Source organism: Protopterus annectens, chromosome 6.part0 (genome assembly GCF_019279795.1).
Source record: "Protopterus annectens isolate FY-2018-M chromosome 6.part0, PAN1.0, whole genome shotgun sequence".
Classification (NCBI taxonomy): domain Eukaryota; kingdom Metazoa; phylum Chordata; order Ceratodontiformes; family Protopteridae; genus Protopterus; species Protopterus annectens.
Window position 1 is genome coordinate 1593898294 of NC_056737.1, and position 25352 is coordinate 1593923645.

Consider the following 25352-nt stretch of genomic DNA (forward strand, 5'->3'; position numbering starts at 1 on the left):
CTACCCTCACATTAAGACTGCTCACAAAGTCCTCTATAGATGCCCTGCTACCAGCCAGTTATTACACTGGTACTCACCGCACAGAGAGCTGCATTCACAGTATCAACCCTTAGTCCTTACTCAAAAATAAATAAAAAACATCATAACAGTGACAGCCCATTCTCTGCATTCATTACTAAACTATAAAACTCTCTCCAAACAAACATCAGAAATATCTCATCTCATTTACAGGTTAAGATTTCATTGAAAATTTACCTGTCATCAAAGGTGTCTTGCACTTGTAACACCGCCATTACAAAGCCCCCCTCTTACTCTGATCTTATCCCACCTATATTTTAAATTCCAGTGAAATTATACCTATCAACAAAGCAGTCCTGCTCCTGTACCAAGTCTACTCATTACACAGCCAAAGAAAACAAGTAGCATAACATCCATGTATTTTTTTCTAGTGCTTACATGTCTCCAATGAATAACTGGTTGGGTAAAACATGCATCTGCTCTCTAAGTACTAAAATTCCCATGAGACTCAACATAAACTGTAAAAATAATACTGAAGGTTCTGTAGATACATGTCACTTTAATGTGCTGTTAATATGGTGATCAGCTGTTAAATCATGTAGACCTCAGTGCTATATTGAATGGCTTGCTTTTTATTTGTTAGATCATGGTAAATGATTATGCAAATGCACAGAATCCTCCTCACCGAGCCTGCACTGAAAATGGGCTTTGCCCAGCTGGACTTCACTAGTAACAGAAGGGTAATAGACATACACACACACACACACACACACACACACACACACACACACACACACACACACACACACACACACACACACACATTGGTTGAGGACAGTTGATCGAATGACCAGCTACGTTGACACCCATTTGGTCAACACAGATAGATGGCTGACAGGTGTGCAAGATCAACAATCACTGGTTAGGGGAATATTCCCTTTCACCAGGGATTGTGCAGTCTTGGAGTTAGTGTATATATAGTTAGCGGGGGGGGTCCAGGGGGCGGGGCTTGCCCCCTGCAAAAACATTTGTATTTGTTAAACTCCAGGGCAATCCCTGGAGCATACACGAAACGTATTGACATTGGCTGTTTTGATATTTTACAGTCAGTATTTTGGGTATCAGAGTAGCTGGTCATTTGACCATTTGTCCTACACCTGTGTTTTTTATATATATATATATATATATATATATATATATATATATATATATATATATATATATATATCCATACATATACATACCTATTTTTTAAGAAAGTACAATAAATAAAATAATCAATGAAAATTAACCTAGTAAAGGAAATTGTAATTATTTAGTAATTTTAATTTTGTTTAATTGGGGTAGGCCATTGATTTTTATGGAGCATATTTAGACGCAGCCCACGAAAATGGAAATCAATTAGAGATAAACAGAACAATAAACAAGAAATATACCCAAGGTATACACTTATTCTATCTATGTACAATTCTTCTAAAACTTGGAAGATATTCCATTACATTTACGCATGCTTAGAAATCACATTATTTACACAACATCCAATATTGTGTGTTGTTTAAGAGATGTGGCAGTTAGTTCACAGATTCATAGTTTCATAGACATTCTAAGACTCCTGAGCCCTATGGCCAGTTATGCCATGCCAGTACCCTCCTTCAAACTGCATCCTTTCTCTATGAAGGCCATATCAGTCAGTTTCGGAGTAAATTTGTGAAACCCATCCAGTCATCTAGGCTATATTTAAAGGATGTCACACTGCTTAAAATTCAGGGAAGTTTATTCCAGATGTTTGAGAGGTGTGGGATTATAAAAACTGTCCCTCCAACATGTTTTATTTATCTTTTGGTGAAGATTTAGGTCCTGGTTCTAGTACTGTTATGACTATTGGATATGCAGAGAGATGAGAGGTCCAGGACAATTAGGTCTCTAATGGCATGGTAAGCAAGACAGAGATCTCCCCTCAAAAATCTATAAGACACTGAATAAAGGGATAGAACTTCCAGCATATCTTGATACCTCAGGGATTTTAGGCCTATGATCTCTTTTGTTAGGAATCTTAGGGGTCTTTCTAATTGTTTGAATGCTTACTGACATATATTCTGAAGGAAGTGCTGTACTCAATAATTAGTCTGATCACCACTGAGTATAAAGGCATGATTAACTCTTTAGACCTTGATGATATTGTTCAGGAATTAGCTGTACTAAATAAAAGGGTTCCCTGGCAACCATTGTCACCCAATGGTCACAAAAGAGAGAATTGTCAACTGAAGTTTTTATGTCCCTGACTACATTTTCATTTTTTAGTGGTATTCTGTCTATACAGTATGATAGGTTGTCTGCCAAAAGTTATGACACAAAACTTTTTAGCATTTGGTTTGAGCCCATTTTAGTGGTTTACTTGGAGGATCTTATTCTGGAGGGTTTGGGTATCAGACAAGTCAAAGGGTGACTTAACAACGTTAGTTTGCAGTCATCAGCAAATTTTGTTAGGCAGACGTTGTAGCTCATAGCTTGGGGACCTGAGAAGTAAATGTCTAAAAGGAAAGGTCCCAGCCCTGAACCCTGAGGGACACTGCAGGTCACTTTCATACTTTTTGATGAGCAGCCTGCAACTCGCACTGTGGTTGTTCTGTCTTTCAGCCAGCTTGCTTTCCATCTTACCATATATGGGTCGAATTTTAAATGTGTACATGATCACTATCTACAGCCTCCTTAACCTTTTCAAAGAAATTGGCCTGATTCAGTAGACAGGATTTACCCTTTGCAAAGCTGAACTGTTGGGGATCAAGTCTAATAGCATTCTTAATATTTTAGTTTATTAAGTCAGTTATACTATGTTCTGTGGCTTTGAAGATGAGACTTGTTGAATGCAGGTAGCCAACTGCATACAAATCAATTCAATAGTCAGTGCAGAAAGCAGTAATCATCAGAAAAATTCTTCGTGGGGGGGGCAGAGCCGGATCATGGTCAAATTGGGCCCTAGGCAGGGTAATGGATCAAGACCCCCACCACCATGTGTGTCCCCACCCAGCAGCCATTCCAGTGTCCCATTACTTGCCACTCGGTCTCTCCCTCTTTCTCCCTAGTTACCATAAAACATTGTTAAAACTTGTCAGGGTGCATACTGTTGCACTGTGTTACTGTATTGTTTTGTTTAGCAAATGGCCATTAGTGTTTGTACTATAATATTCAAAATAAAAGTTAAGTAGGGAAGAAAACAGTATGCACAAAACTCACATTCATTGAAACCTGAAAGGCACCTGTCCAGTGGTGGATTAAGTGTACCTTTGGGCTGTTTTCAAACCATGGGTTCCCCACACACATTTTTAGGACCATGCATAAATGCATGTATTCCTTGATTCACCTTCCTGATTGTATACATTATATTCCTTGTTTAATACAGCACCACCTGTTAGACTGTGTTTTAATTTTGTAGTTTTGAAAAATGTCCAGTAAGCCATGAAACAAAATATATGACCCAATAATGACAAAGCTACTCAGTTCAGAACATTTCAACCATAAAAGGCCACTCAGACTGCTGCTGTTATAACCCATCAATATCAGTCAATATGCACAATCCCTGCAGAATTAAAAGTCATCTGAATAATTCAACATTAAAAAGAACTGTAACAATACCACTCAAGTTTACAATTTTTCACAGAATGTCTAGATTTTTGCCTCATATTTTTGGTCCATTTTTCATAAAATTGTTTTTTTTCTGGCAAATTAGTGGCAAATCATTAAAGATTGAAGTTAGAAAATAATGACAGACATTTGCATTTCAGACTTTATACCCTTCGGAAAATTCATGCTAATGGAAAACATGTTATTCTATCAACTTTCTAAGTTTGTAACAGCAATATTTAAAACTTGTCCCTATTTTTGGCTCCTTGTCCCACTTATATTTATTGCTTTGTCGAGATTTCTTTGTCAAAGAAATTGAGAGGTATGACTATAACTAATGAAGGGGTTCCTGATGGCAAATAAATTTGCATTTCAGTGTTTCATCTGCAAATTCAGTGTCTGCTGCCCTTGAAGAATAAATTGTCTATGTTACAGTTAGAAAAATGGTGTCCTGCAGATATGCAATAGGGAAGGGCTGGAAAACCAATAACAGGTTTAGAGTTACTAGGCATGTCATCCAAAGGAGAGCACACCCCCATGCTGCACAATAGTGTTAGCAAGTAATCTACCTGGTGTGGAAAGAGAACCCACAGCCTTCTAAACCAAAGGAAGTGTGCTACCTGTTGCACCATTGACACTAAGTAACACAGTTAGGAAACTATGACTGACATGACAAACTGTATTAAATAAATTAAAGGAGACCTGCCAGTCATATCTCACAACCTCTTAGCACAACAAATGTGGACAAAGGCAAAATAATGAGGGAACAAAGGCCTCAAAATAGGGAGAAGTTTTAAATATTGCTCATATAAATGTTGACGATTGTTAGAATAAAAGGCATTGTATTACCATACGTTTCCTGAAGGATATTAAGTCTGCCATTATTTAGTGAACTCTCTTCAATGATTTGCCAGAAAACTACAAATATTATGTGGAATACACCCAAAATATTACACAAAAATTTGGTCATTTTGGACAGTTGCGATATATGATGGTAGTTGGTGTGGAGGTTTAAGACACTTGCTTGCTCATAGTCAAGGCTTAGGGTTTGACTCTGAGCAAAGTTACTTAATCAGTCAGCATTTTACACGTGCGCACGCACGCACACACACGTGCACGCGTACACACACAAGCTACTTACTGAATCACACACATGCGCACATTAACTACTTACTGAATCACACGCACTCATGCACACACAGAGCTGCTTACTGAATCGCACATACACATACAGAGCTACTTACAGAGTTGAACACACAGCTGCATACTGAATCATGCACACATACAGAGCCACTTACTGAATTACACACACATACAGAGCTACTTACTGAATTGTGCACACACACACACACACACACACACACACACACACACACATGGATACTTATTGAACCGCACACACACATGGGTACTTACTGAACCTCACACCCATGCTTAGCTATTTACTGAATTGCTGGTTTGGATCACTTAAAATCTTTGCACTTATTGAATTGCTGGCTCAGTTCACTTAGGGATTCACATTGAATTGCTGCACTTAAATCTCTGGCTCAACTCTAAATCCTTGTTTGTCAGTCCTAAATTAAATCTTCCGTGGTTTATGTTAAGTTTACATTAGAAGAAACATCCTAGGTTTCTGCAGTTTATTTTGTACAGAAGTCTCCTGCAAGGTCCTAAAACCTTGCTGTTTTCTAACAAAAAGTTTCCTGCGAGGTCCTAAAGCCTGCTGGGTTAATGGAAGTCTTCCGCTCCTGTTACTTATTTTTTACCAGCCTCCCAAGCCAACATAGCCCCCCACCCAGATAACATGGGCCCTAGGCAGCTGCCTAGGTCACCTAATGCTGGATCCAGCTCAGGAAGGGGATAAAAAAAGCCTCCATTCTTGGAGGGGGTGTTAAAAAATTCTAAGCTCCAGGTGTCAAATATGCAACATATGTCACTGGATGTTAGTTATTCTATCGGCTTATTCTAGAAGATGTTGTACATCAGGTAGGTTAAGGGTTTGGTTTTAATTGGACTATGTTATTCTATTGCATATGAAACTTGCATAATAAGGATCATTATAAAGGAATAGCTGGGAGGGCGGTCACGGTGGTGCAGCGGTTAGCGTTGCCACCTCACAGCAAGAGGTTCTCCGGTTTGATTCTCGGCTGGGGTGCCTTTTGTGCAGAGTCTGCATGTCCTCCCTGTGGTCGCGGGTTTCCTCCGGGTGCTCCAGTTTCCTCCCAAAGACATAATGTAGGTGGATTGGGCACTCGAAATTGGCCATAGGCATGAGTGGGAGCATGTGTGTGCCTTCTGTGGAAGGTTGGGCAGCGGGCTGGCAACTCGACACTGTAAACCTCCACTGCCAATCATGAACAGACAGGTGATCCGCTGTGGTGACCCCTAACTGGGAAAAAGCTGAAAGAAGAAGATAAAGGAATAGCTGGGAACTAAATTTTGTAGTTGGATCTGCTCATTTTAGTTATGTAGGGAGGTCATAAACATTCAGTATGTTTAGGGGGAGAGGCTCATTCCTCAAACTACTATCTGGTAGTTAAAAATAAGCAATAATAACAAAAACAATATATGACCTGGTAGTTGTAAGCAAATGAAATATTTTAGAGAACTGCTATGCAGATGATTGAAGAGTTTGTTGGTATTAAATATTGATTTGGGGTGTGGCCAATTAAAAGTATGTAGAATAGACTGAAATAGTCTAATATCAAATTGAAAAAGAGCAAGTGTAAAATCAGAGTTACAGATCTGAGGTGCATGCTTCATGTTTTAACTTCAGAGGATGTGAAACCAGATGAAGAAAGGATCAGAGCTGTACAATTACCACTGCTAGAGGCACAGGAAGCACATATGACACTTTTGGCTATGTTACCATAAGTTTTTTTTTAGAATCTGTCTGAAATAAATGTACTGTTAAGGAAATTGTTTGAGCAAAATTTGCCATGGCCCTGGACTGAAGAGTAAGAATACTTTACTGACTTAATAGAGTTTATACACTGAAATACTTTGATATGGATAAACCAGTTACATTATAAGGTGATGCTGCACAGATTAGCACTAATATATTGACTGTGCAAGAGGAAAAAAAGAAGTTATGTATGGTTCAAGAGCATTTACTGACTGTTACAAGCATATGCTCACAATGAAAAGGAACTGTTTGCAATTGCGTGTAGCTGTAAGATGGTTTATCAGCATATTTATGAAAAAGTGGTACAAGCTGAGAGAGACCACCTTAGTGCATTTTCAACAAGTTCTTGCTCAAGAAACCACCCAGATTGCTGTGAAAATTGCTGTATTTACTGAAATATGAATGCTATAAGGTAGAAGAAATGCATATAACTGATACACCTAGATATTCATATTTATAGGAGCAGATTGAGGATCTTATGGGAGATGAAATGGAACACAGCTGAGCTGTACCACACCTACAGCGACAGAAAAAAGTGAAAGCATTTTCAGAGAAGTGCACTGAGGAAGCTCTTCCTAATGGCTAACCTCCTTATAACCAAATTTCCTAAAGACTGTTAGTCACATTATTCACTACAAGTCTATATGAACCACTACAAACAAATAAGATATCCAGATAGTATTTATATTATACTAAAGACAGGAAGAAGAGTTGAAAAGCTTGCTGGTGAAGGTGAAAGCAGAAAGTGCAAAAGCTGGATGGACATTCAACATTAACCAAAAAATTATATGATGTCATTTACCCTATAAGTTCTTTGCACATAGAAAGGGAAGAAGTAGAGACAGTGACAGATTAGATTTTCCTGGGGACAAAGACCTCTGCAGATGGTGACTGCAGCTGTAAAATTAAAATACTTTTTAGTGGCATACTTCTAAACTATCCTTGATTTTACAGAACATTTCCAATTTTGTTTCAGATTTTTGCTCTGTCTCATGTAAAATGTTTACTTTTTGGTAAATCATCGAGGATTACAGTCAGTCTATAATGGTAATCATTATAGTGTCATACTTTTTATTGTTAAAATAATGAAATTTGATGCAAAAACATTCTACTAATGCTTTCAGTGAATTATAGTAATATCTAAAATGCCCCTAATCTTTGGCCTTTTCCCCATTATTTCTGTCTTTCTGTCTTTCTGAAGTAGTGCAGTATACTTGGGTTGAAACCTATCTGATATTTGGATAAGGTATTATTTATTTATTTATTTCGGTTTGATTACCGGGGGAGTCCACTGGGCCAGAAAGTGTCCATTTTCAGTGGAGGCCAGGGGAGAAAAGCTCTATAATCAATATAATACAATAAAGGTTACATAATGTTGAAGGTAAAGTTACAATTATAAAATTCATACAGTAAGAAAAGCAAATGCATAAAAATATACTTCTAAAACACAGTTGAAGATAGTAGAGAGCACAATTTACAGGAGTTTTCATTCAGGGCAGCAGCCCTGGGAGAAAAGCTCCATAACAATAAAGGTTACATAATGTTGAAGGTAAAGTTACAATTATAAAATTCATACAGTAAGAAAAGCAAATGCATAAAAAAATATACTTTTAAAACACAGTTAAAGATAGTAGAGAACATAATTTACAGGAGTTTTCATTGAGGGCAGCAGGATTCAATTGTCTATACTACAAGGCTCTGAGGTTACATGTTATTTACAATATTTACATACTTGGAGTCAAGAGAGACATTTCTCAAACAGAGAGTGTAGCTTAGGTTTGTTTTAGGAGAATAGAAAACTATTTGTTTGAGGGAGCATGGAGAAAGGAGTATAGAGGGCTCAAAGGAGAAAATTTCCTAGAATTTATGTAGGGAGAGAGCAGGAACATTTCCGTTTAGAAGACAGGTAAGAGAAAAGTTTGGACTTGAAGGAGTCAGAGTTTGGTATGGTCCTAAGTAAAGGAGGTAGGGAGTTCCATTTTTGCCTAGAGAGAAAGAGAGAAGGAGCTGGCCTGCAGGACGTTTGGGTTTGTGGCTAGAGATTAAATTTTGGTGTTCAGATCTCAGAGATCTATTTGGGATGTATGGGGGAAAGATGTTTGTTAAGGCTGGGCATTTATCTGGGTAGAATATTAATTTGTGAGCGGAAGTTAGTTGGAGATAATCTAGGTGGTTAGAGAGTTCTAGCCAGTTCAGAGATTGTAGGGAAAGGCAGTGGTGAGTAGAGTTTTTAGATTTAGTTGCAAATTTAGAGATCTTATTATAGCAAGTTTCAAGTTTGGATGTGTTAGAGGAAGACAGGTTAGTTAGTAGAGGGGCTCCATATAGTAAAGAAGGTAGAAGGTAGGTAGTTGCTAAGGTGTGCCTGGAGGAATTGGAGAGAAAGCGGTGATTCCTATAAAGCATACCTAACTTTTGGTGGGTTTTCTTTATGTTTTATTATATGTGGATATCGAATTTAAGGTGTTTGTCTATTGTAATGCCGAGGAGTTTTGCAGAAGGGACCACTTCTATAGCAGAGTTGGTTTGGCTTAGGACTTTGAAGGCATTTTTGTCAAAAGAGAAAGCCCTGGAGGGGTGGAAAAGAAGTATTTTAGATTTATTGAGGTTGAGAAAGAGATGGTTTTGGTGCATCCAGTTCTCAGTAGTAGAGAAAGCTATTTGGGTTTTAGTTAGAAGATCAGGAAGGTTAGAGGCGGTGCAGACTAAGGTGGAGTCATCAGCATATTGGATAACTGTTGTGTCAGGAATGACAGAGTGAAGGTTATTTATAAAAATGTTGAAAAGCAAGGGACCAAGGATGGACCCTTGTGGAACGCCGGTGGGAGTTGGTAAGAAGGAGGAGGTAGAGTTCTTCCATCTGACAGCTTGAGATCTGTCAGATAGGTAACTGGAGAACCAGGAAAGGGTATCTTGGGAGAGATGAAGGTTAGACAGATGAAAGAGAAGGTGTTTGTGGGAGATGGTATCGAAAGCTTTAGAGAGATCTAGGAGTACTGTGGATACTAGTAGTCCAGAATCTCGGGCTCGATTTACAGTTTCTAAGAAGGTAATAAGGCAGTAATCGTGCTGTGGCCGGGGCGAAAACCATGTTGGGTGGGTGTTAGGAGATGATTCTGAGTTAAGTAAGGCATAAGTTGGCGGTGGACACATTTTTCTAGAATTTTTGATATTGGTGAAAGTAGGGCAATGGGGCGGAAATTGGAGATATTGGTGTTTTTGCCTCCTTTGTGAAGAGGTAGAATGTAGGCTGAACGCCAAAGTTTGGGTACATAAGACTCTTTTAAGGATCTGTTAATTAGAATGGAGATTGGGAGAGCAATACCTTCAGCAGCACATTTGAGGAAGGAGGAAGGTAAATTGTCAGGGGCATTGGAGCATGGCTTTAGTTTGGATAGGAGCCTTTTTATAAAAGTGGTTGAAACAGGTTTGAGCTGGAAATTGAGTGGACAGTTATTAGGAGTGTTAGGTGTTGGGGAAGGGGAATTGGATGGATTATTGTTTGGGAAAGATTTGGTTAGCAAAGCTATGGATTCTGTAAAGAAAGTGTTGAATTGAGAGCTTAGTTCCATGTCAGTTATACTAGGGTCAGGGCAGGGATTATTCCTGGACCCTGGATGGAGTAGGGAATTAACTGTTTTCCAGAATTGTTTTGGGTTCTTGTTAATGTCGGACTGAAATTTATTGTAGTAGTTTTTTTTGTCTAAGGTGATAAGTTTTTTTACTTGGTTGCGTAGTTGGGTGTATTGGAGCAAGATAGAAGACATTTTATTTTTCTGGTAAAGCTTCCAGGATTTATCCCTAAGATGGATGTTAAGTTTTGTTTCTGTGGACAGCCAAGGAGCAGAATTAGCTTTGACTCATTTGTTTCTAGGAGGGGCTTGGGAGTTGAAAATATTTAGGAAGACAGAGTTAAAGTGTTCTACAGCATTGTCAAGGGGAAGAGTATTTAGTATTTGCCAGTTTATATGTTTAAAAGTGTTTGAGAAAATAGTGGGGTTGAAGTTGCTAAGATTACGAGTGTGGATGTAGTGGTGTTGATGTTGGATGGAGTTGGCTGAGCAGTAAATGAATGCTGGGAGATGGTCGCTAAAGGAGTCAGGGCTGTTGCCAGAGAGAATTATTTTGTTGGGGTGAGAGACTAGGATCCAGTCAAGGATGGATCCTGGGGGGTGGTTTTTGTTAGGACGAGTGGTGGAGTGGATTACTTGGGAGAAGTTGTAAAGGTTAATGAATAGGGAGGGGGAAGGTGAGTTGATTTTATTCCAATCAATATTAACATCACCTAGGATGTAGGTTTCATATTTTATTTCAGTTGAGGCCCAGTGAAGAATATCTTCAAGGGTAGAAATGTTATTGCCTGGGGAGAAATATAGGGAGATAATGCAGATATTCTTATGTTTATTTAATCGTAGTAGACTAGCGGTTAGTTCAGAATTTTTGAATTGTGGAATTGGGATTTGTAGGGGGATTAAGGAAAGATGGTTAGAGTAGATTAGCGCAGAGCCTCCACCTTTTTTATTTAATCGGTCAGTTCTGTGAATTTGGAAACCAGGAGGTAAGATTTCAGAGTTGGCAATGTGGGATTTTTGCCAGGTTTCAGAGATAGCTAAGATGTCAGGTTGGTTGTGGTAAATCCAAGCTTGTAATTGGTGTATTTTGTTATTAAGGCTTTGGGCATTGATAGTGAAGAACTTTAGGGTGTTAGGAGAGGAAGCAGAAGTAGAGGAGGGAAGGGGAGAAGGGTTGTGTGAAGTGGGAGAGGTAGGGGGGGGGGTTGTTAGTGGTGTGACAGGGGCCAGGGTTGGGATGGATATCTCCAGATAAGGCTAGGTCATTGCAGACGATAACTTTTAGCTTTTTGGGTTTATGTAGTGGGAGACTGCTTGGGGCTAGTTGTAGTATATGAGTGAATGATTTAGTTGTTGTGGAGAAGAGTTTAGGATGGAATAGGTACAGTAGGTTAGGTTGAATTAGAGAGGAAGATATGTTATGAAAGTGGGTGGACTGCAATGGTTGCAGGTGAGAGCTAGGGATAGTTTGTGTGGAAGGAAGGTAAGGGGGAGCTTTGAAATGGTAAGAAGTAGCATAATAGAGAGGAATTAGGAGTATGAGAAGGGAGCATGGGACACAGATAGAGTAAAGGATTTGGGACGTCATGTTTAGAGAGGGAGTATTGAATGGAATAAAAGTAGTGGAAGTGGACAGGGAAAATTGGGAGGGAGAGTTGAGGAAGTAGATGGGGTTAAAATTGTTTGTAGGGGAGAGAAAGGGACTAAGTTAAGGAGGGGAAAAGTATAGTGGTGTGGGAGGAGAAAGAGGGGGAGGGGTAATGAGGAGAAGGCTAGGATTAGAGAATTAGTGAGAGAGGGAGGGGAAATATGAGGAATAGATGTGGAGGTGCTGGGGGGCGGGTGGGTATTAAAGAGTAAAGACATCACATTGTCAGTAAAAGTCTCTATATTTATAGCAATGATTTTCCCAATTATAACAAATGACTTTATGATTTAGGCTAGAAATAAGACTGGCAGAAAATGATGATTTTGGAGTGTGGTGTTGGAGAAAACGTTTGAGAATTGCATGGATAACAAAAACATCAATTCAATCAATACTTAAGGAAATAAATCCATACTGTTCACTGGAAAACCTAATAGTACAAAGACAGAATTCATGGATAGACACACTGGGAAAGACTGGAGGCAAAAGAAGAAGAGACAGCAAAGATAATATTGGACAGACATCATCACTGAAGTAATGAATATGGATTTACAAGATCTTAAAGAAGGAATGGTAGACAAATAGCTCTAGTATGCTACGTTCTTAGGGTCACAGAGTCAGACTCAAATAAATGACTAAACAACAATACTAATATCAAGCTGTAAATAACCAAAACAGTCAAATTGTACTTGTTTACCAGCATTAACTTTTTCATATTTATCATTTAGTATATAACCATGCATGTGTTACCACTAGTAAATAATTTCTGTAGTTTATTGACTGAGTACAATACTCTCGAGGTATTGCTGCACACAGAAGATTTTCTGCTCATGTGTAACTACATGCACTGTTATTAACTGCATGTTTGTTCTTTGTCACTTGTCTATAAATATTTTGTCTGAAAGTGGGCCCAGTTAGCAAACTGTGAAGCAAGAAAGAAAACGAAAAAATAAATAAGAATGCTAAAATAACTTACCATGAAGTGCTGAAAAGAGTAAAAGAATGCTGTTCGGGATGATATTTAGAATTATTTTTTCTTTAAAAAGGAGATACTCAATATAGTAGGTTTGCTGTAAATCAAGCCAACTGATAGTTACAAATTAGATAGGAAAAGAAATGTTGTTAGAAAACATGAAATTGATTTAGGAGTTGTCAAGTATAAATAAAAATGTTTTGTTTTGACGGGACATGTCAATGTAAACAGAAGAAACAGTGCAAAAAACATATATATTTATAGTTATAATCGGAAGGAGTTTTGCTGTAGTTCTCTATTCCAGGAAGACAATGAGAGTGGCTAATAATCAAGAATGTTTGTGGCCAAATACTGGTAATCCAAAGTAAAAATAATAAAAGTTGTTGCTGTTGCTCAGATTTTTTGTTTTAACTTTGGATTACAACAAAACTCTCTTTCTCTCTCTGTCTCTCTCTGTCTCTCTCTCTCTCTCTCTCTCCATAGCTTGGTTTCCACTCTCGAAGCTGGTCAGGGTGACATCATTACAGGTTGCTCTATTGATGCCAGCACTGCTCACCAGTATGTGTGATGTCAGTGACATCACTCACTGTCACGGGATGCTCAAGAAAGGCATCCAGATTGTACAATGGGCCATCATAATGTCCCAGCAGGCACTCCTCAAAATTTGTTTGGTAATAGAACAAAATTTTACTGGCCTGGTATTATAAAGGCTGTAGAAAACATTTGTGCAGGTTGTCCAGAATAGCAAAGGACTGCTCCTAATCCAGGGTAAAGGCAGCATTTTGTTCCCTTTCCTAGAGCAGAATTCCCATTGCATGAATAAGTCAAATTAGAGTCACAGGTATATAATGGCAGTCAGTAATTGTACAACAACATTTCCTGAGGCAGTACCCTCACAAACAACTAATGCCACATATAAAGCTAAAGAGCTAGTATTACATTTTATAGAGTAGGATTTTCCATGAAATTCCTACAGACCAAGGCATACCCCTCAAGTCTCCAGAATACCACAGAATGTCCAGATTTTGACCTGATATTTTTGGTTTGTTCCTCATAAACTGTACGGTTTTCTGACAAATCATTTAGCATTGACATCACTAAATAATGACAGATGAGTTTCAGACTCCATATCCTTCAGAAAATACATGCTAAAGCAAAACCTGTTATTCTAGCAACTAAGTTTATAAGAGCAATATTTAAAATCTGTCCCTGATTTTGGACCTTGGTCCCCACATTATTTTTAGCTTTGTCCATAATTCTTGCACTAAGAGTTCTAGAGGTATGGCCCAAGGCACTATATCCATGTATTTAGTAATGTGCAAACTGTTTTAATTGTTTAAGGTGAAACAGCTAAGAATGTACAGACCAATGCATTAATAAAACCTTACAATCTATTTTACAGATAGTTGTAGAACAGGTTCCAAAACCCAATTGAGCTATTATATGACAAGACATAGCAAAGGAAACAGGGGAGAAGGAAAACACCCCTATTTAAAGGTGTGGCAAAGCATTTTACAGATCTGTGGAGATGCTAAGGAGCATAATGCTTACAGTCAAGGAGAATATGGAAAGGACACAGGAAAGACACCAGAGAGCATACAATAAAAATACTTGACCTTGGGGATTCAAAGCAGCCAGTTATCTGTGCTAGTGCTCATAACTGAGAACAAGTTATACAAAGTGTTAACTTAAGAGATACTACCACACTAGTTAAAATAGAACCTGCTCCTCATCACCCCCATCCTCTGGAAACAGCTCTAGAAAGCTGCATACTGTAAAGCTGCATGTGTAAGTTAATGCATTTCTTTCCTAGGAAGAAACATAACTGTAACACTTTCAGTAGACCTAGATAGTTCTCTGTTGCCTACAGAACACTGTAAGTATACTGTTCCGTAGCATACAAAATATTGCACCTTGATTCTTGCCCATATCTAGTTGCCAGCCTCTGTATTGTAGTGACTAATTATACACTACAGTTTTGCCAAAGCTCCCTGGGCACTGTAACTATCCAAACACAAACTGGTAGCTTGGCAAAGGGTAGTCTCCATTTTGGTCTTGATCTTTCAAATACTCTTTACCAATGTGAACCATCTCTGGTCAGACTATATTCATATCCATATTCTTCTTGCTTCCTTCTTCTGTTGAGCCCACCTTGCTGATACTTCCTATTCAGTTTATCCTTTGCTCAATTATTATATCTTGCTACTTTCTCATTATGATCCACTATCTTATGTGTATACTGTTCTACCTAGGATTACTCAGTGATGCTTTATTTCTTCTTAATGTATGCCAAACCATCCAGACAATATTTCTTTCTGAAGACCGCTGATAGCCTCCCTTCCTCACCTTAGCCGTCTCAAAGAACATAGTGGAACTGAAGCTGGTTTCATACTCATAGCTAGCTTTAGGCACCAACAGACTCTGGGGGTGCTGGGGGGCCCTAACCATGACAAGTTATTTTATTTTGATATTTTGTAATGTACATCAAACAAACAAAAGCTAGTACAGCAGTCTTGTGTTATTAATAAACCAGGCGGGTAATAATAAATTTTACTTAAATCTCCTTTAAAATTCAAAGATATCTCTGGTTACTGTAACAGTGTCTTGTCAAGTAACAAACTTCACAGTTTCATTGAATATTTTACCATTGACATAGTGCCCTTGACTTAGTTGAACCCTGCTGGTGGACATTCTGTCCACTAAAACTAACATCAAAGCCAGTTATAGGCATCTGCAATACTTGTGGCTGCAAGGGGGTCTTTAATTATTCTTGAATCTGTGGGGCCCCACAAAAGCTGCTGCTGGTTGTGGAAAAAATGAGGAGAGAAAAAATATATTGTTCATTTTCCGAATGGGCTGTTTAACTGAATTGAGGTTGTGATAGACCCTGTTAGGATACGGGTTCTAATCAGTGAATAAACATCAGCAAGGTAAATGCTAGAGACCAGTATCCCAGAGTGGCTGATCTCAGTGCTTATCTTGGCTTTTAAGAAAAGATGATGCTTCTGATTTTCAAGGATGGTTTTCTCTTTCAGGTATTTTTATAAATAGTGGCAGAAAACCAGATACTAAAGTTTTCAACTTCTTTGCTCAATAATTCTAGGCAGACCTAAAATTAACACCAGAATAAGGGCTTAAAATCAGGAATGATTCTTAAAAAGTTAATAGAATAATACATTTAGCATTAACATGCAGTTTTTGGACAGTAAGAAATATGAAACTCTGATGTCTGGATTTATTGACTGTAATCCTGAATGATTTACCAGCAAATAAAACTGTTTGCAAGGGACAGAGCAAAAGGCAAAATCAGGGAAGGTCTGTGAAATCAGGGACAGGACAGCTATGCAGTACTCCTCAGTGAGGTAAGTAAAAGTGACTTATCTCTGTTGTTGTTTGATGACTACTAAACAACAGTCACTGAGCTGGTGTTGCAGTACTACTGTTGCACAATGTATTGCTATTTGCTGAAATAAGTACAAAACTAGTATTGTTATGGCTTATGCTTGTCTTTGTGTGTGTGTGTGTGTGTGTGTGTGTGTGTGTGTGTGTGTGTGTGTGTGTGTGTGTGTGTGTGTGGCAGGGGGAGGGTTGCAGTGTAACTATAACAAGCTGGCTATAATTTTTCTCACTTTATAGTACAAACATCATCAGCATTGCCATTAAGCTTGTGTGCGGGGGCATGATTGCAGTGTATTTAATAGTAACAAGCTGGCCATGTTTTCTTTCACATGCCATCTCAAACATAGACCTTACACATGATAGGTGGCTATCTTTGGTGGTTTGACAACAGTGTTTCGCACTGGTTAAGTTCTTGGCATACCCTCCCTGTCTGTATGTGAGTCTATCCATGTGCTTAGGTTAACCCTAGCACCTCAAAATATGCAGCAGGTAAAATGGAATTCCTCCCATTTCCCTGAAGATGAATGTACAATGTTTGTGTGTGTGTGTGTGTGTGTGTGTGTGTGGGGGGGGGGGGGGGGGGTATGAAATAATAGGGAGGACATAATTTTACCTAAGTCCAGCCCAGTGCAGTTATTGTAATGTATCACTGTTGCAACTAAACGCCAATAACTGTGAATGTTTCACTGTGAGATTGACTAATACAGTGTGGCACACAGCCTGTTGTAATGTAAGAGCATTGTAGCTACAGTTCAGTCTGTGTATACCACTCCTAAAACTTTGAACTAAAAGGTTGATTATGAGGGGTGGCTGTGACAGGATGATAGACTGGAGGTGCCCAAGGGTACCCTGAACTTGACACTGGCTCTGTCCATACTTCTATATGCATAATGTATTTAACTGTATATAAATACGTATATAATAGTATAAATTGATTTTAGAATAGTATGTTTTTAATGGTAAAGAAGTTTTGAACCTGACTATGCCACAGTTGATCTGGGTTCAACAGACAAGTTGGAAGCTGCCACTTGAGATGAATGTGAATGATTGGTTGATGTCAAGGAGAGGGGTTGGTGCAGGTTTTCTTGTATGTGTGCCATCTGTTGGTTGACTTCAGATGTGCACTCCATGCATGAAAGTAGAACACTAGTGTACAACCTCAGCTAAGCTCTCTAGATCAACATACTGAATGGATGGAAGAATGCATCTATCCTCTGCTCAGCATAATGAGCATTACACTGCACCCACCATCCAACAAAGGGTGTCAGTTAGAAGCATGCAAAAATCCCCTAAACCTTGCAGGATGGATGCTATGATCCCCAGCTATAAACTTACTTTTTGTTAGTGGGGGGTGGGCGGAATTGCTTCAGATCCCAATGCATTAGTGCTGGGGGGAGGCTGTTAAAAGTGCACTCTATTCATGAAAGTTCAACCATTAACCCAATCACAGAGTACACTGTACTGTAGCTGACTACAGCATCTTTGTGAAAGTGTGCATGCACCAGAGTTTGACAGAGCAGACATTCCACTCTACCTGCTGCCCAACAAAGTAAGGGAATTAGGAGCATCTACACAATCTCCTAACCCCTGCTTGATGACAGAGGTAATCTCTGACTCTCACTTCAATCTGTTAGTGCCCTTTGATGCTAGAAGAAGGGGGGAATACATGGGCCAGTAATAGATGAGGTTTGATGATTTGGGAGGAAGGATCAAAAAGTATACAACTCTTGCTCTTTTTTTTTCTAGATTTAAAATAAAAGCCAATTAAAAAAACAAAAGACTGTACACAGCTAGACATACTACAAAGTCATTCTTTAATAACAATATTTTGGTGAAATTACACAACATTGGCCTCCATGGAGACTTAGGGAAAGTTTATGAGGCTCCTCTGAAATTCACCATAGAAACTTTGCTTTTAATTGCACTGTAATATGTGGACTATATGGTGCAGGAACAGCACATAAAATGTATGTTTCATGATTCATGTGTATAAACAATAAACCTTCAAAAGACTACATTCAAAACAAAAGGAGTAAATGAAGTGTAGAAACTTCTGTTTTAGTTAAACTAAGCTGGAATGCAGTTGAATAATTAACAGAGTATTTGCTCTGCTGTTTAAACACAACGTTGGCTGTAAATGTGGCTTTGATTACCTAGAAAACATGCACATATCATGAAATCCTTGAGAATTGTTTTAAATTCTCAAAGTTTGTAAACAACACTGATAAAGGTACATAAGTAATTTCAATTGTTCTTTGGGCAGCTGAGATTTTTACAGAGGACAATGAATCAGATTGCTAAGTCAACTAGCAATGTCTCATCTCAAGTTACATTAACAGATCTGCTGTGCACTTACTTCTCAGCATGCAGACAGTGCAGTGGTCTTTGCTGGTACACCTTTTAGGATGTATGTGCACTTTTAAAGATTCCCATTGTAATAGAAATTAATGCATATTATTAGCTATGCTCCATTATTTTAAGGCTGCAGAATTTCTTTAGATGCTTCAGTACTGGGAAGCTGACCATTTATGACTATAGAACTCATACTCAAGCACAGTGGTAATGCTCATAACCATGTCATGACCGTTAGAAACAAATCCTCTGAAAATGTAGAATGAGCTTTGGACTCACTTGGGCTATCATGGAATTCTAAGAAAAATGGTCTTTGCAATGTAAGGGAAACTGGATGTAACAATTATGAAAGAGTAGTCCAGACAGATGTTTTCAGTTGCAGATAGCAGTTTTGCATGTGTGTTTGTATGTTCATGTCTATGGTGGGGTTATTAAGTTATAAGGCTGGCTTCTGTGCTGTCTAGCACAAATGGGACTTAAAATGTAACAGTATATCTTTGTGGGCATGCATATCAGTTTAGTCCTCTCAATGTTACATGTTTTTTAATCATAAGCCGACAGCAACATTAGTCTCATCAAATTTTTGCCACACTAAACCCCTTGGCTTGCACAGTCCATCTCATACCAGGTCTTCTGCTCTACTTCCCCTCTATGGCCATATTACCATTTGTCTATTTTTGCCTTGTGGCCAGGTGTCCTGTGCCGTTATGACTGAGCAGAAAGCATCATCACTCCCAGATGGATGGATTCCTTCTTCTGTATGTACCTTCAGGGTCATCTGCTGGCCATTGTAGTTGTGCCCTGTTAGTTCTCAGATCCCAACTGTCACCAAGTCACTATCTTCATCTCAGGATCCATCTGCTCAGTCACACTCTTTCTTGGCCAGCTGGATGATTTGACAGAAATTGGTCATCAGTGACATACCTTGACACCTTGCCTTCATACAACTGGCCTACAAAGAAATGTTCTACTTCTATGGATCTTCACTGATAAAATATTTACCTTAATTAAACTAATTTATTAGAAATTCTGCTTGAATTTTATGTCGGTTAGGCATCTTCACACCTTCTTAAATAATCAGTAACTGTCATTCATAGGTGGTTTTGTAAAGTGATTTATTAAGTGACATTTCTGAGGATCAAGGGGACTTCCATCCCACTCTTTATTTAAAAGTGCTATACAGGACTTTGTCTTTGCCATTATCTCTGGTACTAGAGGCTGTAAAGAGCACTGATCTCAATGGCCATTTTCAGGCTCAGCCCATGGAAGCAATAAAGAAAATGCAAAATGAACTACAGCAATAAAAATGAATCACACAATGTATAATTGCAGTACATTCCATAATAAGCAAAGCAGTTAAATAAAATAAATGAAATTGAAATGAAGGATTCCTTGCAAATTGCCCAACTTGTAGGGGAGAGTAATAGGTTAAAACAGGGGGAGGAGAAGGGGAAATAAAACAAAAAAAGATAAAAGGTGGATTACTGGTGATAGGCAGAGTGGTTAATTCTAAGCACACTATAAAGAGAGAGAAACAAAAATATTCAGATGGATGCTGAGATCTGACAAAAGACATTGGAATATAAGTAACTGCTGTATTCTCAAAGCATTTACACTGGGACTGTTTATATAAGCATATGTTTAGTCTGGAATGGAAATTAGGAAAAGAAGAGATGGATTTTAGCTGTTGAGGGATGGAAGCTTGTGGAGGTTAATAAGGAGAAGGTGTGCTCAATGGAGAGAAGTCTAGAAGTGGAGCAACTGCATTGACTAGAGCAGGGAGCAATCCTAAGCTGTAGGGAGTTTATTTCCCATGTAGTCATTGTGCTAGGAAGGGAAAATAGCTCATGATTGTGACTTTATAAACCAGTCCTGCTTTAAAAATTGTTGGCCTTTGACAAAGGGGGAACCATACAGCTTTCTGCAATACAGAGCAGTAGTGGTCTCCTTTCGTGGCCAGAGAAATGAAATAGCAGATGTTATTTAAGATGGTATAGAGATAACTTAGGGTTATTTTTGAGGTCTGAGCTACTAATGACAGCTCATATTTGAATTGTGGTAAGAAGCATACCTCTCAAGTTCTTAGCACAAGAAGTCTGGATAAAGTCTAAAATAATGGGGGGAGGGGCAAAGGCCCAAGAATACGGCAGAGAATAGGGCAGATGTTAAATAATGCTCTTACAAGTTTTGAAATTTGCTAGAATAACAGTTTTTTGTGTTAGCATACATTTCTGGGGGATATAAAGTCTGAAACTCAAATATGTGTCATTATTTAGTGAACTCAGTCCTCAGTGATCTGCCACAAATTTTGTGAGGAACAGACTAAAAATGTGAGGAAAATTTGGACCCTTGAGAGGTATGGGTTAGAGGACTCCTTTTCCTATGGCAGAATTTAATTTTCTTCAGGAGAAAAGAAATGTTAAACATTTATAGACCAGACAAGAAGGCTGTTTACTGTGACTTTGATGTAATGCACATGTTTCATAAGTTTAGGCTGGTATCAAGCTACACTGTACGGTACTTGAAATCCTTAATTGTTTCTACAGGTTCTTGCGAGGGTATTGCAGTAGACAAGTCTGAAGGACTTTGACTAGTCTTTGTAAGGTATCAAAAATTACAGCTTTGGTTTTCTTGGTGCTGAAGATTAGGTTGCTGGTAGTAAGGCACTTAGTTATTTTAGAGACGTCTGATTCCAGTTTGTGTTTTAATGTATGCATGTGAGGAGCTGGACCAATACATAACCATGTAATCTGCATAAAGGATGATAGATATGTGTAGGAGGTCAGAGAGGTGCTGATTAATAAAGAATGAGGATAAGATGGGGAAGGAATAGAGCCTGTTGGCAACCCTGCAAGTAGTGGAGTGGAGGAGGAGAATGAAATGGGACCTGGACTTTAAATTGTCTCTTATTAAGGAAAGAATCAAGCTATTGTGCTGCTTTTTTGGCTTATTTGTATTTCTAGAATTGAGTTTATGAAGAGACCATTGTTAAGTGAATTGACGGCTTTGGTTAAGTCATTAAAGATTAAACCAGTTAGTTGGCCTTTGCCCACATTAATGAAGATGCCACCTGTGAAGGTGTGCAATGCAGTCACCTGTCCAGAAAGCATGCTAGAGTGTATTAACATAACCACACTTCTTGAGTCTATTAAATCTTTTATCTCTTTTTCCCTCTGCTAAAATGGTACATTTTACAAGTCTGGTTATAACATAATGACAAAAGGCAGATTTAATGGTTCTTCTATCAAGTAAGAATTCATTACTGTCAAACTTTCTATGCATACTTTCAGACACCAACTGTTTACCAGCCTGTGGGCTAAATAACTGTCATACTCCACAAGAATACTTTCAGATACTGTCTGTTTACCAGCCTGATTGGTAACATGTCTAGTTTTCACAAGTACAACACTGCTGCAATAATTTCCAAATACTTGACTATAGGATATTAAATTAAACTAGTTCAGAATGCACTGTTTTTTGCTTGTTTACCCAGGCCCTGGCATAGGAATTTTTTTCTAATAACATTTTATTGACTTGTGCATAAACAAATGAAGGAAATAAAATGCTGGTTACACAAGAATTACACAAGTGTAGCAGATATTAAGCACTAGACATCACAACTCTAAGTCGTCCAACTATATACAATATATATACAACAGTGCTACTATAACAGTAGTGAAGAAATGAAAGTACCATCATATACAATTACCTTGCTTCATATTTTTCATGAGGAGATATTAAATTGTTACAACTAAGCTTGTTATAAAGAAAAGGGTTTCTTAATAGACTTGTCAGATAATAGTTACAAAATAGCAAAACTACTAATTTATCGGGTGTATAAGATGTGTTCGAAGAGTAACTTCCAGAGTTTCTGGTAATAAACTCGCTTCTTAACATTCCTTATAATGGCATATACTGTGGCCATACTTCTAAAACTCTTCCATGTTAATCTGGTACAATCTAACCAATTTTTAGTAATATATAGTTTAACTAGTGAGAATATAATGATAAGGATATGAAGTTCCAGAATGGAAAGTTTAAGATCAGTAATATGGAGAATTGCTAATTCCCAACATAGGGTTGATTTGTGGTATCCCATCTTTTCTAACCGTAACTTAAGAGAGAACTACAAATTCTGTGAGTATTTGCAGAACAATAAAACATGCAGGACATCTGTTTGAGGAAATGAACAGCATGTACATGCTGGCGAGGTTTTAGAATCAAATTTATTCAAAATCATGGGAATGTAATAGATGTTGTTAATCATTAGCTGTGTGTATACCAGTTTTTTGAATGGAGAAAAAAAAATTAGTATGGTTAATAGCTTTAAGTTTTTGTTCTTCTGAAATTGTACTCCTTCTATTGTCCCAGTAGGTGGAGAACAGTAGTGAGCTTTCATATTTAATGGCACTTACAAGTTTATAGGTATTAGAAAGTGCTTTCTTTCTGCTGGATAAGCTGCCCATGATGTCTAGAAGTCTATTTAAATCATTCTCATTAATATGTGTTTCTTTAAATACTGATGGAATGATCTCCCTAATCTGTCGTAATATGATGGTGTATTTATTATTTACCATTAAACCTTCACGTAATTCTTGTGGTGTTTCCTCTTTGTGTTTATAAATATCCCATATAGTACATTCCTTGATAGCTGGATACTCAGTTAAGTTTATCATTTTATTATTAATTTTGATATTTGGGTTTAAATGGATCGGTTGGAGAAGGGAAAAGTCCTTGTCTAGTTTTAAGGTTATTATCAAATCCTGAAAGCTCTTGATATTTTGCTTTAGAATACTATTCAGATTAAGATTCCTAACATTAGCTGGATATATGAATGGGATAGATTTGGGGTTTACGTTACTTCTAAGTACATGTTGATGCCAAATCTTCACCCACGTTGGAGACCAGAGTTCTTTGCCATCCGGAAAGTTTGAAATTGAGATTAGTCTAATCGCCCAAGTGATTTTATGATAGAGCTAGAAGTGTGGTAAGTTTAAACCCCCTTTCTCCTTGGGACAGATTAATTTTAGATAGCTAATTTGAACTGATTTGGGATACCAGATAAATTTGGCTAGCTCCTTGTTTATTCTACTAAAGAAGTAATTTGGTATGAAAGAGTTTGAAGCATTAAAATGATATAGTAACATTCATTCTAATAATTGCTGCTTTTGACATCGTAGATAGTTTCAGTTGTCTTCATCTATGTAGAACTTGAGTGTTAGTGGTCCATATTTTATTCAGATTGTTTTGTAGTATGGATTGGTGGTTATGTTCATAATTAATGGAGTAGACTGTTTTAAACGGAGAGTCCGGAAAGTATCTTTCTCTGTGATTTAAGGGATTAATGGGAAAGATATGGGATTTCTTTTGATTGATTTGGTAGTTTGAGACTTCCGAGTATTCATTTATTGATGTCACAATTTTCTTAAGGTCTGTATTAGGTAGCTTAAAGTAGATATTTAAGTCATCCGCAAATGCGGACAACATTACTTTGGATTCAGAACTCCAGGAATAGTATGAACAGTTCTTTGTGATATATGCTGAAACAGGGGTTCTATTTAAAGATTAAATACAAGTGGTGAAAGTGGACAACCCTGCCTTGTTCCATTACTTATTTTTATGGGGCTTGACATGTATGTGAGTTGTTGTATAGGGTTTCTATTTGGCTGATAAAATCTAATGGGATATTAAAGTGGGAAAGGATCGAGAATAAGAAACTCCAGTCAACTCTGTCAAAAGATTTCTTTCCTTCTTAATAAGTTGGATCATGGAGTCTAGAGTTATAGTGTTGTCCCATGCATGTCTGTTAGACATAAAACTGGTTTGTTCCCATGATACAATTGAAGGCATAACCTTCTTGAGTCTTTCCGCAAGTAGTGAGGCTAGAATTTTGATAACAACATTTATTAGGGAGATCAGTCTGTAATTATGTGGATTGGCTCTGTCAATGCAATTTTTGGGAATTAAAATTGTTTTTGAGTTGTTCATATATAAATTGTTGTTCATATATAAATCAGTTATGCCGTAAGTCTAATATAATTATACACTTTCAAAAGTATGGAGGAGAGTTTGTGCTTGAAAGTTTTATAAAAGGATATTAAATTAAACTAGCTAGAATGCACTGTTTTTTGCTTGTTTACATGTGTGAGTGGAGGCACACCCTTAGCTGAGGGTTTGCTATTAACCCTTGGTACATGCAAGTCAGATTTACAGTTTGCTCTTTCTATTAAGAACACGTGTTCTACTGAAGTAACTAACATCTCAGAAGATTTGGGGTTACTCTGAGACGCCCACTTCCTTCTGTTATTAGGCAGTGCCTTTAAACTGTATCTACAGCCAGTATTTCTAGAAATATTCTTTAATCCTTTACATCAGGTTTTAACTTTAACTTTAAAATATGAAGTAACTCATCCATTTTACTGAATTGTCCATAATGAATGCTCACTTATGAAACTTAAAAGCCTAGCTAGTACTTTTTCAGTTTGTCCTAATTATTTGTTTTAGCTACTTCCAATGTCATGAAGGACTTTAGGGGGTCAACCGTGAAAACAGGGGGCCCAAAACAAAGGGAAACTACAAAGCCTTCTTCAGTGATGTCAGGAACCTCCATGGTAAAGCCCAGGTTTGTTCTAAATTAGTTCATAACTGTACCATTTACACTGATCCTGTTGACTTACCCAACCTGCTAGCAGATAGGTTCAGCACAAACTTCACCCCATGTCCTTCCAAAGGCCCAACTGACATCCCTGATACTTGTTCCGGACCTCACATCTCCATAGATCAAGTGTTAAAGGCCCTATCCAAGGCAAAGAACACAGCTTCCATGGGACCTGATAGTATCCCAGGCTATATTCTGCACCATCTCCA